This window comes from Tachyglossus aculeatus, chromosome 1 (genome assembly GCF_015852505.1).
Source record: "Tachyglossus aculeatus isolate mTacAcu1 chromosome 1, mTacAcu1.pri, whole genome shotgun sequence".
NCBI classification, from domain to species: domain Eukaryota; kingdom Metazoa; phylum Chordata; class Mammalia; order Monotremata; family Tachyglossidae; genus Tachyglossus; species Tachyglossus aculeatus.
In genome coordinates this window covers 18,107,359-18,118,744 of record NC_052066.1, presented here as the reverse complement: position 1 = coordinate 18,118,744, position 11,386 = coordinate 18,107,359, and the positions used below count along the sequence as shown (strand labels likewise).

Genomic DNA, 11,386 nt, shown 5'->3' with positions numbered 1-11,386 from the left:
GCATTAAAACTTCCAGTTGTCATGATCTTGGTTTTCTTGACATTTAAATGTAGGCCCATCTTTTTGCTCTATTCTTAAACTTTTAATAGTAAGCCCTTCAGATCGTCTCCATTTTCTGCTAGTAGGGTTGTATCTTCAGCATTACGAAGGTTGTTTATATTCCTTCCTCCAGTCTTTACTCCCCGTTCATCTTCATTCAGTCCAGCTTCTCTCATTAGGTATTTGGTGTAAGGGATGAACAGTTAAGGAAGTATTGTCTTGTCTTGTCTTGTCTTATGCTGTCGAGTCATCTTTGACCCAAAGTGACACCATGGCCACATCTCTCCCAGAATGCCCCACCTCCATCTGCCATCATTTTGGTAGTGGATCCATAGAGTTTTCTTGGTAAAAATACAGAAGTGGTTTACCATTTCCTCTTTCCATGCAGTAAACTTGACTCTTTGCCCTTGACTCTCTCCCATGCTGCTGCTGCCCAGCACAGGTGAGTTTGACTTGTAGCAGATTGCCTTCCCCTTGCTAGCCACTGCCCAAGCTAGGAATGGAATGGATATGCCTTCTGCCTGACTCTCCCTCCTGTAGTCGAGACTGGTAGAGTACCGGAAACTCTCCAGGTGTGACCCTGAGAGGGGAGATAAAGCAGCAGCCTGCTAAAATAACTAAACACATTTAACATAAATATTGCATGTGGACAATATTTCACATGTGTATTGGAAGGGAATTCAAGAAGTCATCTGATCCAGTCCCCTTCTTTAGGTGAAAGACAAAACCACCTAATTGGTTTCCTTCATAAAAAGACCTCAGGGACTGTATTCTCCACAAACAATGTGAGCAGAGAACTTGTCTACTACCTTTGTTGTAGCACACTTTCCCGAGCTCTTAGTACAGTGCTCTGCACATGGAAATCACTCAATAAATACCATTGATTGATTGGTAACCTTTCTCAGTAGCCCAGCCCACTCCAGTTTTTAGCCCCCAGGAGAGTCAGGGAATTTTTCCTTTGCTCAAACTAAACTCATTTCTACTTCTTCGGTCCTCCTGATTGAGAAGCATCAGTTAGTTTTCTTCTCACGAACATTTTTCATCCACTTGAAGACAGTTAATTCTTCTCTAAACCCACCCTTCATTCTAAACAACCTAAGCTGATTTAACCTTTCTTTCAAGACCTGCAAGCAATCCCTTTTAATCTGTTTTGAATTGCTTCATCTTGTCTGGATCTGCTCCAGATCCAGAAACAAGATCTGGGGCTCGGCTAAGAGTCTGATCAAATGCAGAGCATAGCAGTGGAAATACTTCTCAGCTCTTGCATCACACACTCCTTTAAATATATCCCCATATACTGTCAATACTCATATTCAGCTTGTGACCAACAATGATTCTCTGCTACTTTTCTGAGATGCTTGTCTGTCATCTGCCTTTCCTCCACCCGTACTTGGGATGGTAGCACTTTGTCCTTATGAATATTTCTTGCTCTCTCAGTCCTTAAAAGGTGAATAATGAGTTGAACATTTTTCCAACGGCTTCTTCACCTTCCTCATCTTCCTCTAGCCTTCCTTTCTTCCTTCCCCTTTAGACAAAAATAACTGTGTTTTGTTCAGTAAAACCTAGGAGTTAATCATGTTAATTTTGATTAATCAATTGGCCTTTTCTTCTTTTCCTTAGGATTTAAAGTATAATATTTTAATAATGCTACTAATAATAAAAGTAGTGTTTGTTAAACCCTTGGTATTTGCTAAGCACTAAGCAAAGCACTGGGGTAGATACCAGATAATCAGAGCCAACAAAATCCCTGCTCCACATGGGACTCACACAGTCTAAGGGGGTCTTATTCAATTTTATCAATGAAGAAACTGAGGCAGAGAGAAGTTCAGTAACTTGCTCAAGGACACCCAGCAGGCAAGTGGTGGAGCAGGGATTAGAATTTAGGATCTGTGATTCCCAGGCCCATACTCTTTCCAAATAGGCCAAATAACTCCTATCCTCTTCAGGTCTGACCTCTTCCAGAAGGCCTTCCTTGGTTAATTTCTAACTCTCCAAATGTACATGTACATTCCACTTTTTGCCTCTTCCTCCTGTTTTTCCTGCTAGATTATAGAATAATAATAATGATATTAATTCATATTTGTGGTATTCATTAAGTGCTTACTATGTACCTGATTCAGTACTAAGCACTGGGGTAGATATAAGGTAGTTCCCACACGGGGCTCATAGTCTAAGTAACGGAGAGCAGGTATTGAAACCCCTTTTGCAGATGGGGGAACTGAGGCCCAGGGGAGTTGTGAGTTGCCCAAGGTCACACTGCGGACAAGTGGCAGTGCCAGGATTAGAATCCTGATCCTCTGATTCCCAAGGCTGTGCTCTTCTACTAGGCCATGCTGGTTCCTTAAACTCCTTGACGACAGGGATCATGTCCAGAACTCTATTGTGCTCTCCCAAGAGTTTGCAGTATTTGGAACATAGTAGGTGTTCAATAAACACTACTGATAGATTATTTTTAAGTCACCATTTCCAAACTAAATTCAGATTTTCATCCCATTAGTCAAATCCTTATTTGAAACCTTAAAGCCAAAATTGCCTTCATAGTGTTCCAGGTTTGAATAATATAATGCTTCAGGGATGGACTCTTAAAACTCAGCAAAATGGAGAAGTCTTTTTAAAATGGAGTTTAGAGACCATGATTTGAGACTAAAACCTGTTTGGAAGTGGAGGATTCGGCTGGAAAGGGCACCTGCTCATTTATTCGGACAATGGAGCCAGTGGATTCAGTAATTTACTCCAAACTCAGGTTCAATCAATCAGTCGTGTTTACCAAGCATCTATCGAGTGGTTGGCACTGGGTTAAGAGTTTAGACTACAACAGTAGAAATACACCCACAAAATACCCTCCAGTGAATTACAATATTATGGGAGAGAGGGACCAAAAACATATTATTGGGACAAAGTCCAGAGGAAGATTAAGGATAAAAGTATCATGGTTTTCAGGGCATTCTCCCTCTCCGTTGACCCATCCTCATGCCCTCTCTCCTGTCTGGAACTCCCACCCCTTCATATCTGATAGATCACCACTCTCTCCATCTTCAAAGCCCAAGTAAAATTATATCTCCTCCAGGAAGCTTTCACTGTCCAATCTCTCATATCTCCATCCCATTTTCCTTCCCTACTGTATCACCTATGACCTTAAATCCTTATCACCTGATCGATGAATCAGTCATATTTATTGAGTGCTTTCTGTGTGCAGAGTACTGTACTAAGCGCTTGGGAGAGTGCAATATAACTGTGTTGTGTTGGTAGACATATTCCCTGCCCATGAGCTTAAATACTCACCCGTTGCTCTCACAGCACTAGAATACATGTCCTTATTTTTTTGCTCCCACTACATGTAACGTTTTATATCTGTCCCTTGGTAACTTGAATCAGTGATCAAGCGCTTAGTACAGTGCTCTGCACACAGTAAGTGCTCAATAAATACGATTGAATGAATGAATGAATATTTACTGAATGTTTACTGGGTGCAGAGCACTGTACTAAATGTTTGGAACAGTGCAATACAATCCTCTCTGTTCACTCTATCGCTCTCTCCCAAGTCCTTAGCAATAATAATAATAATGATAATGATGGTATTTAAGCGCTTACTATGTGCCAAGCACTGTTCTAAGCAGTGGGATAGACACAAGGTAATCATGTGGGGCTCGGTCTTAATCCCCATTTTCCAGATGAGGTAACTGAGGCACGGAGAAGTTAAGCGCTTAGAACAGTGCTTGGCACATAGTAAGCACTTAATAAATGCCATTATAAAAAATAAAGGGACTGGCCCAAAGTCACACAGCTGACAAGTGCAGTGCTCTGCACACAGTAAGCGCTCAATAAATACAGTATTTAATAAGTACAGTGCTAAGCGCTCAATAAGTACAGTGCTAAGTGCTTAGTACAGTGCTCTGCACATAGTAAGCGCTCAATAAATACGATTGATGAATAAATACGATCGAATGAATGAAAGTGGGGGAGCCGGGATTAGAACACACAACTTCTGACTCCCAAACCTGAGCTCTTTCCACTAAGCCCTGGTGCTTCTCTAGCTTCTCTGTATTCATTCATTCATTCAATCATATTTATTGAGCGCTTACTGTGTGCAGAGCACTGGACTAAGCGCTTGGGATGTCCAAGTTGGCAACATATAGAGATGGTCCCTACCCAACAGCGGGCTCACAGTCTAGAAGGGGGAGACAGGCAACAAAACAAAACATATTAACAAAATAAAATAAATAGAATAAATATGTACAAATAAAATAAATGAATAAATAGAGTAATAAATATGTATAAACATATATGCAGGTGCTGTGGGGAGGGGAAGGAGGTAAGGTGGGGGGATGTGGAGGGGGAGGAGGGAGGGGGCTCAGTCTGGGAAGGCCTCCTGGAGGAGGTGAGCTCTCTGTAGGGCTTTGAAGGGAGGAAATCCTGTAACTTATGCATTATGTACCCATGGTGAAGCAGTTAACTCCCACCCACGAGCATTCAGAAGGGACACTCCCCCATCCCACGGCTCCTCAGTTGGGGCAGGCAGAGCGGGCATCCCACGGTCTGGGAAGAGGTGACCCGAAGCCAGCCGCTGCAATTATCAATCTGTTGCACAGAAGGTCAGAGGCCGCAGGTATTTATTACCCGTGCTCCCAGGCCATTCCAGCTTCCGGCCTCAGTTTATCCAATCTCCGCCCTCCCCCCAACCCCATACCTACTCCAACTCCATAGAGAAGCAGCATGACTCAGGGGAAAGAGCACAGGCTTTGGAGTCAGAGGTCATGGGTTCAAATCCTGGCTCTGCCACTTGTCAGCTGCGTGACTTTGGGCAAGTCACTTCACTTCTCTGGGCCTCAGTTACCTCATCTGTAAAATGGGGATTAAGACTGTGAGCCCCCCAGGACAACCTGATCACCTTGTAACCTCCCCAGCACTTAGAGCAGTCCTTTGCACATAGTAAGTGCTTAATAAATGCCATTATTATTTTTATTATCATACTTAATTCAATTGGCACGGGGGTGAGGGATGCCTTCTGTGTTCCTAGCTTGGGTTGCCAATCTAGCAGTTTTGGTTGTGGGGGTGGTATCCCACCCTCATTCATTCATTCATTCATTCATTCAATCGTATTTATTGAGCATTTACTGTGTGCAGAGCACTGTACTAAGCGCTTGGGAAGTACAAGTTGGCAACATATAGAGACGGTCCCTACCCAACGGCGGGCGCACAGTCTAGAAGGGGGAGACAGACAACCAAACAGAACATATTAACAAAATAAAATAAATAGAATAGATATGTACAAGTAAAATAAATAGAGTAATTAATACGTACAAACATATATACATATATACAGGTGCTGTGGGGAAGGGAAGGAGGTAAGGAGGGAGGGATGGAGAAGGGGAGGAGGGGGAGAGGAAGGAGGGGACTAAGTGTGGGAAGGCCTCCTGGAGGAAGTGAGCTCTCAGTAGGGCTTTGAAGGGAGGAAGAGAGCTAGCTTGGCAGATGTGCGGAGGGAGGGCATTCCAGGCCAGGGGGATGATGTGGGCTGGGGGTCGACGGAGGGACAGGCGAGAACGAGGCACGGTGAGGAGATTAGCGGCAGAGGAGCGGAGGGTGCAGGCTGGGCTGGAGAAGGAGAGGAGGGAGGTGAGGTAGGAGGGGGCGAGGTGATGGACAGCCTTGAAGCCAAGGGTGAGGAGTTTCTGCCTGATGCGGAGGTTGATTGGTAGCCACTGGAGATTTTTGAGGAGGGGAGTAACATGCCCAGAGCTTTTCTGGACAAAGACAATCCAGGCAGCGGCGTGAAGTATGGATTGACGTGGGGAGAGACAGAAGGATGGGAGATCGGTGAGGAGGCTGATGCAGTAGTCCAGATGGGATAGGATGAGAGCTTGAATGAGCAGGGTAGCGGTATAGATGGAGAGGAAAGGGCGGATCTTGGCAATGTTGCGGAGCTGAGACCGGCAGGTTTTGGTGACGGCTTGGATGTGAGGGGTGAACGAGAGAGCGGAGTCGAGGATGACACCAAGGTTGTGGGCTTGTGAGACGGGAAGGATGATAGTGCCGTCAACAGTGATGGGAAAGTCAGGGAGAGGGCAGGGTTTGAGAGGGAAAACAAGGAGTTCAGTCTTGGACATGTTGAGTTTTAGGTAGCAGGCAGACATCCAGATGGAGATGTCCTGAAGGCAGGAGGAGATTTCGAGCCTGGAGGGAGGGAGAGAGTGCAGGGGCAGAGATGTAGAGTTGGGTGTCATCAGCATAGAGATGATAGTTGAAGCCGTGGGAGCAAATGAGTTCACCAAGGGAGTGAGTGTAGATCGAGAACAGAAGGGGACCAAAAACTGAACCTTGAGGAACCCCTACAGTAAGGGGATGGGAGGTCAAGGAGGATTACTTCTGAGTTCCGCCTGCTGGCTCGATCGGTTGCGAGATAGCATTTGACCTTGAGATAGTGGGTACGCTGACTTCACCTTAGAACATACCATCCAGCGTGGCTCAGTGGAAAGAGTGAGGGCTTGGAAGTCAGAGGTCATAGGTTTGAATCCCAGCTCTGCCACTTGTCAGCTGTGTGACCTTGGGCAAGCCACTCAACTTCTCTGTGTCTCAGTTACCTCACCTGTAAAATGGGCATTAAAACTATGAGCCCCAAGTGGGACAACCTGATCACCTTGTAGCCCCCCCAGTGCTTAGAACAGTGCTATGCACATAGTAAGCGCTTAACAAATACCACCATTATTATTATCATTATCCCTTGGTCTTCCCCATCCGTGCCCGCCTGACCCCACCTTCCCGCATCCATTCCAGGTTGCGTGGTGGTGGAGCTGCACTGGAAGCCGTGCCTCTCGGTGCTGACCTTCCCCTGACCACATGGGTAGATCTCCCTGCCTGGCTTGCCACCGGAACCAGGAAGGCAGATCCGTGGGTTAGGGCAGAGGACAGTTCCTATCCCTTTTCCAGGGACAACAGAAGGCGGTGCCCCACTCTTAAGGAGTGCAAGTAAGAGGTATGGGGGAATGGAGAGTGGTTGGTGGCCCACTAAGATGTTGAGGAGCGGTGTAGCTTAGTGGAAAGATCACAAGCTTTAGAGTCAGACGTTGTGGGTTCAAATCCCGGCTCTGCCACTCATTAGTTGTGTGACTTTGCGCAAGTCACTTAACGTCTTGTTGCCTCAGTTACCTCATCTGTAAAATGGAGATTAAGGCTGGGAGCCCCATGTGAGATAACCTGATTGCCTTGTATCTACCCCAGAGCTTAGAACAGTGCTTGGCACATAGTAAGCACTTAACAAATACCATCATTATTACCATCATTATTATTATTGAGGCATTGTACTGAGGTAAGGGGCCAGGGATGGCTGAAGTGCCTGTTGCATGTGGATTCTGACAATTTTGACACCTAGAGCTCACCTCCTCCAGGAGGCCTTCCCAGACTGAGCCCCCTCCTTCCTCTCCCCCTCCTCCCCCTCTCCATCCCCCCTGCCTTACCACCTTCCCTTCCCCACAGCATCTGTATATATGTATATATGTTTGTACGGATTTATTACTCTATTTATTTTACTTGTACCTATCTATTCTATTTATTTTATTTTGTTAATATGCTTTTTGTTCTCTGTCTCCCCCTTCTAGACTGTGAGCCCACTGTTGGGTAGGGACTGTATCTATATGCTGCCAACTTGTACTTCCCAAGTGCTTAGTACAGTGCTCTGCACACAGTAAGCGCTCAATAAATATGATTGATTGATTGATGTTCTGTTTTGTTTTCTGTCTCCCTCTTCTAAATTGTGAGCTCATTATTGGGTAGGGACTGTCTCTATATGTTGCTGACTTGTACTTCCCAAGTGCTTAGTACACTGCTCTGCACACAGTCAGTGCTCAATAAATATGATTGAATGAATGGAGTTGTGCAGCAGCGGGATATATACCAACCCCCCACCCCACTAGCACACCTTCAGTTAAAAGCAAAAAATCTCTGCACACAATGTGCTCAACAGATATCAGTGATTGGCTGATTTTATTTCAAAGCCCTTCCCTCTGCTCCTCATGAAAAGGCATCGTCCAAAGCCTTGACCATCTTGTTCTTTCCAAAGAGGAAAGGACAGTTTTCAATCAATCAGTCATATCTATTGAGCACTTACTGTGTGCTGAGCACTGTACTAAGCACTTGAGAGAGTACAATAAAACAGAATTAGTAGACATGTTTCCCCCGGGCTTTGGAGTCAGAGGTCATGGGTTCGAATCCCAGCTCCGCCACATGTCCGCTGTGTGACCTTGGCCAAGTCACTTCACTTCTCTGAGCCTCAGTTACCTCATCTGTAAAATGGGGACTAAGAGTGTGAGCCCCACGTGGGGCAACCTGATCACCTTGTATCCTCCCCAGTGCTTAGAACAGTGCTTTGCACATAGTAAGCGCTTAACAAATGCCATCATCATTACTTTTGTTTTTTCAAGTGCTTAGTACAGTGCTTTGCACACAGTAAGCACTCAATAAATATGATTGAGTGCTTTTAGACTGTGAGCCCACTGTTGGGTAGGGACTGTCTCTATATGTTGCCAATTTGTACTTCCCAAGCGCTTAGTACAGTGCTCTGCACATAGTAAGCGCTCAATAAATACGATTGATGATGATGATTGATTGATTGATCCTATGGTATCAACTGGCCCAGCTATGTTTTGTAACACATCAAAAGGCGCTGAAATAGTGAAATGGACGAGTTAGAAAATCACCTTAGATTAAAGCTCTCGATTTCTTGATCCCTCCCCAAACTTTGCAGATTGAATTACAATTTCTTTGGGTCCTTTAGCCAACAATGTGTGTTCCAGGCGCACAATACAGGTGCGCGCAGGCTCAACTGTTTAATTGGATTATGGACGTCCCTGGGCCCCCGTGTCCCATCATCTTCAGCTCAGTTGAAGGGGTTGATTTACAGAATGCTCTGAGCTGCCATCCGCCGATTGCTTCCTGCAGACAGGATCTGACGGATTGAAGCATCTGCCGCTGGCACAGATGTAACCCACAGCCCCCGCAGCTGCCACCCCTGCCCCCAGGACAGAGAGGAGGCGGGAGGAGTGGGGGTACTCCAGGAGTGGGGGTGTCTATGGCAGTGTCGGAATGGGCAAATGTTTTTCACGCTTCCCGTTCTTCTCCAGTGCTGGAATCTATTTAGGCATGTGTTCCGCCCTCCAGATGTAACTGATGCTGGTGGAAAAAGCTTTTTTGAGATCGCTCAGCTTGCTTTGTAAAGATTTATTACTCTATTTATTTTACTTAATAATGTTGGTACTTATTAAGCGCTTACTATGTGCAAAGCACTGTTCTAAGCGCTGGGGTAGATACAAGGTAATCATGTTGTCCCACGTGGGGCTCACAGTCTTCATCCCCACTTTACAGAAGAGGGAACTGAGGCCCAGAGACGTGAAGTGACTTGCCCAAAGTCACACGGCTGACAAGTGGCGGAGCCGGGATTTGAACCCATGACCTCTGACTGCAAAGCCTGTGCTCTTTCCACTGAGCCGTGCTGCTTCTCTGTATTTATAAAGATTTATTACTCTATTTATTTTACTTGTACATATTTGCTATTCTCTTTATTTTGTTAATGATGTGCATCTAGCTTTATTTCTATTTATTCGGATGACTTGACACCTGTCCACATGTTTTGTTGTCTGTCTCCCCCGTTTAGACTGTGAGCCCGTTGTTGGGTAGGGACCATCTCTATATGTTGCCAACTTGTACTTCCCAAGCGCTTAGTACAGTGCTCTGCACACAGTAAGCGGTCAATAAATACGATTGAATGAATGAATGATTAGATGGACTTCATGCTCTAGACTCTAGTCAGAGGATTAGTGCTATTACAGCTGTATCATCTCTCTAAGCGCTTAGTACAGTGCTCTGCACACAGTAAGCGCTCAATAAATGTGATTGATTGAATGAATCTCTCCACAAACCTAGTCCTTAAGAAGTTTGTCAAGTATAATAATTGAAGCAGTATGGCCTAGTGGAAAGATCAATATCTGGGATTTAGAGGGCCTGGGTTCTAATCCCAGATCTGTTACTTATCTGCTGCGTGACCTTGGACAAGTCAGTTCACTTCTCTGTGCCTCAGTTACTTCACCAGCAAAATGAGGGTTGACTGTGAGCCCAATATGAGACAGGGACTGTGTTCAACCTGATTTGACAATGAGTTTGTTGTGAGCAGGGAAGGTATCTACCAACTGCTTAGAGAAGCAGTGTGGCTCAGTGGAAAGAGCACGGGGTTGGGTGTCAGAGGTCATGGGTTCTAATCCTGGCTCCGCCACTTATCGGCTGTGTGACTTTGGGCAAGTCACTTAATTTCTCTGTGCCTTAGTTACCTCATCTGTAAAATCGGGATTAAGATTGTGAGCCCCACTTGGGACAACCTGATCACCTTTTATCACCCCAGCATTTAGAACAGTGCTTTGCACATAGTAAGTGCTTAGCAAATGCCATCATTATTATTACCAACTGTGTTGCATTGTACACTCCTAAGTGCTTAGTACAGGGCTCTGTACACAGTAAGCCCTCAATAAATATGATTGATTAGTGTGTATCTACCCCAGCGCACAGTACAGTGTCTGGCACATAGTAAGTGCTCAACAAATCATAAAAAGTACAAAGTGTGTTAAGTGCTTACTATGTGCCAAGCACTGTACTGTGTACTGGGGTAGATAATCAGGTCAATCAATCAGTCAATCAATTGTATTTATTGATTGACTGTCTTACACAGTCCATGTCTCACAAAGGTTTCATACCCTAAGAAAGAAGGAGAACTGTGTGATATGGAAGTTTGAGGGTTTACTGGAGTCCAGTAGGGTTCTTCTTTTTTTTCTTCTTGTATTACAAATGAGATCTCTTTGTTTTAAAACCATAAACCAAGACCAGTATTAGCCATTCTTTATTTCAGCCTAGTAAAAGGAAGATATGGATTTAGGAACTCCATTCAGGATCCAACTGAAAGCAATGTGCAGACCTCAGAGACCAGGACTGAATCAGAATCTCAAACCAGTTAAGATCAAAATTGGGATTTAACTGGAAACGCCAATGTGAAGGATCACAATAGTGAATACTAAAGACTAGGTTGGCAAAGAAGTATCCATAGCTACTGGTGTTTAAGGCTGTCAAGGCTAAGCTGATGGTCTTGCTGCCAAGCCAAGTGCTGTCTGAAAGCTTCATTTAGGGGAGAAGCTCAGAGACAAAGATGCTTAGCAGAGTGTTTTGCACATAGTTATCACTCAATGATTGATGGACAGCAATAGCATTAATTAAACACTTACTGTATGCAGAGACCTCATTTCCACTTCACTCACTCTCTTCTACATCACCCGTGCACTTGCATTTGCTACCTTTATTCATTCATCCATTC

At 44.9% G+C, this 11,386-nt stretch overlaps 1 non-coding gene across 1 annotated transcript; it reads right to left on the bottom strand.

The window, feature by feature from the left end:
- Nucleotides 1-490: 490 nt before the first annotated feature.
- LOC119938039 lies at nucleotides 491-629 on the bottom strand. The gene has a single exon (XR_005454331.1). It is a non-coding gene; the product is annotated as a small nucleolar RNA SNORA7 (small nucleolar RNA).
- Between the last annotated feature and the right edge of the window lie 10,757 nt (nucleotides 630-11,386).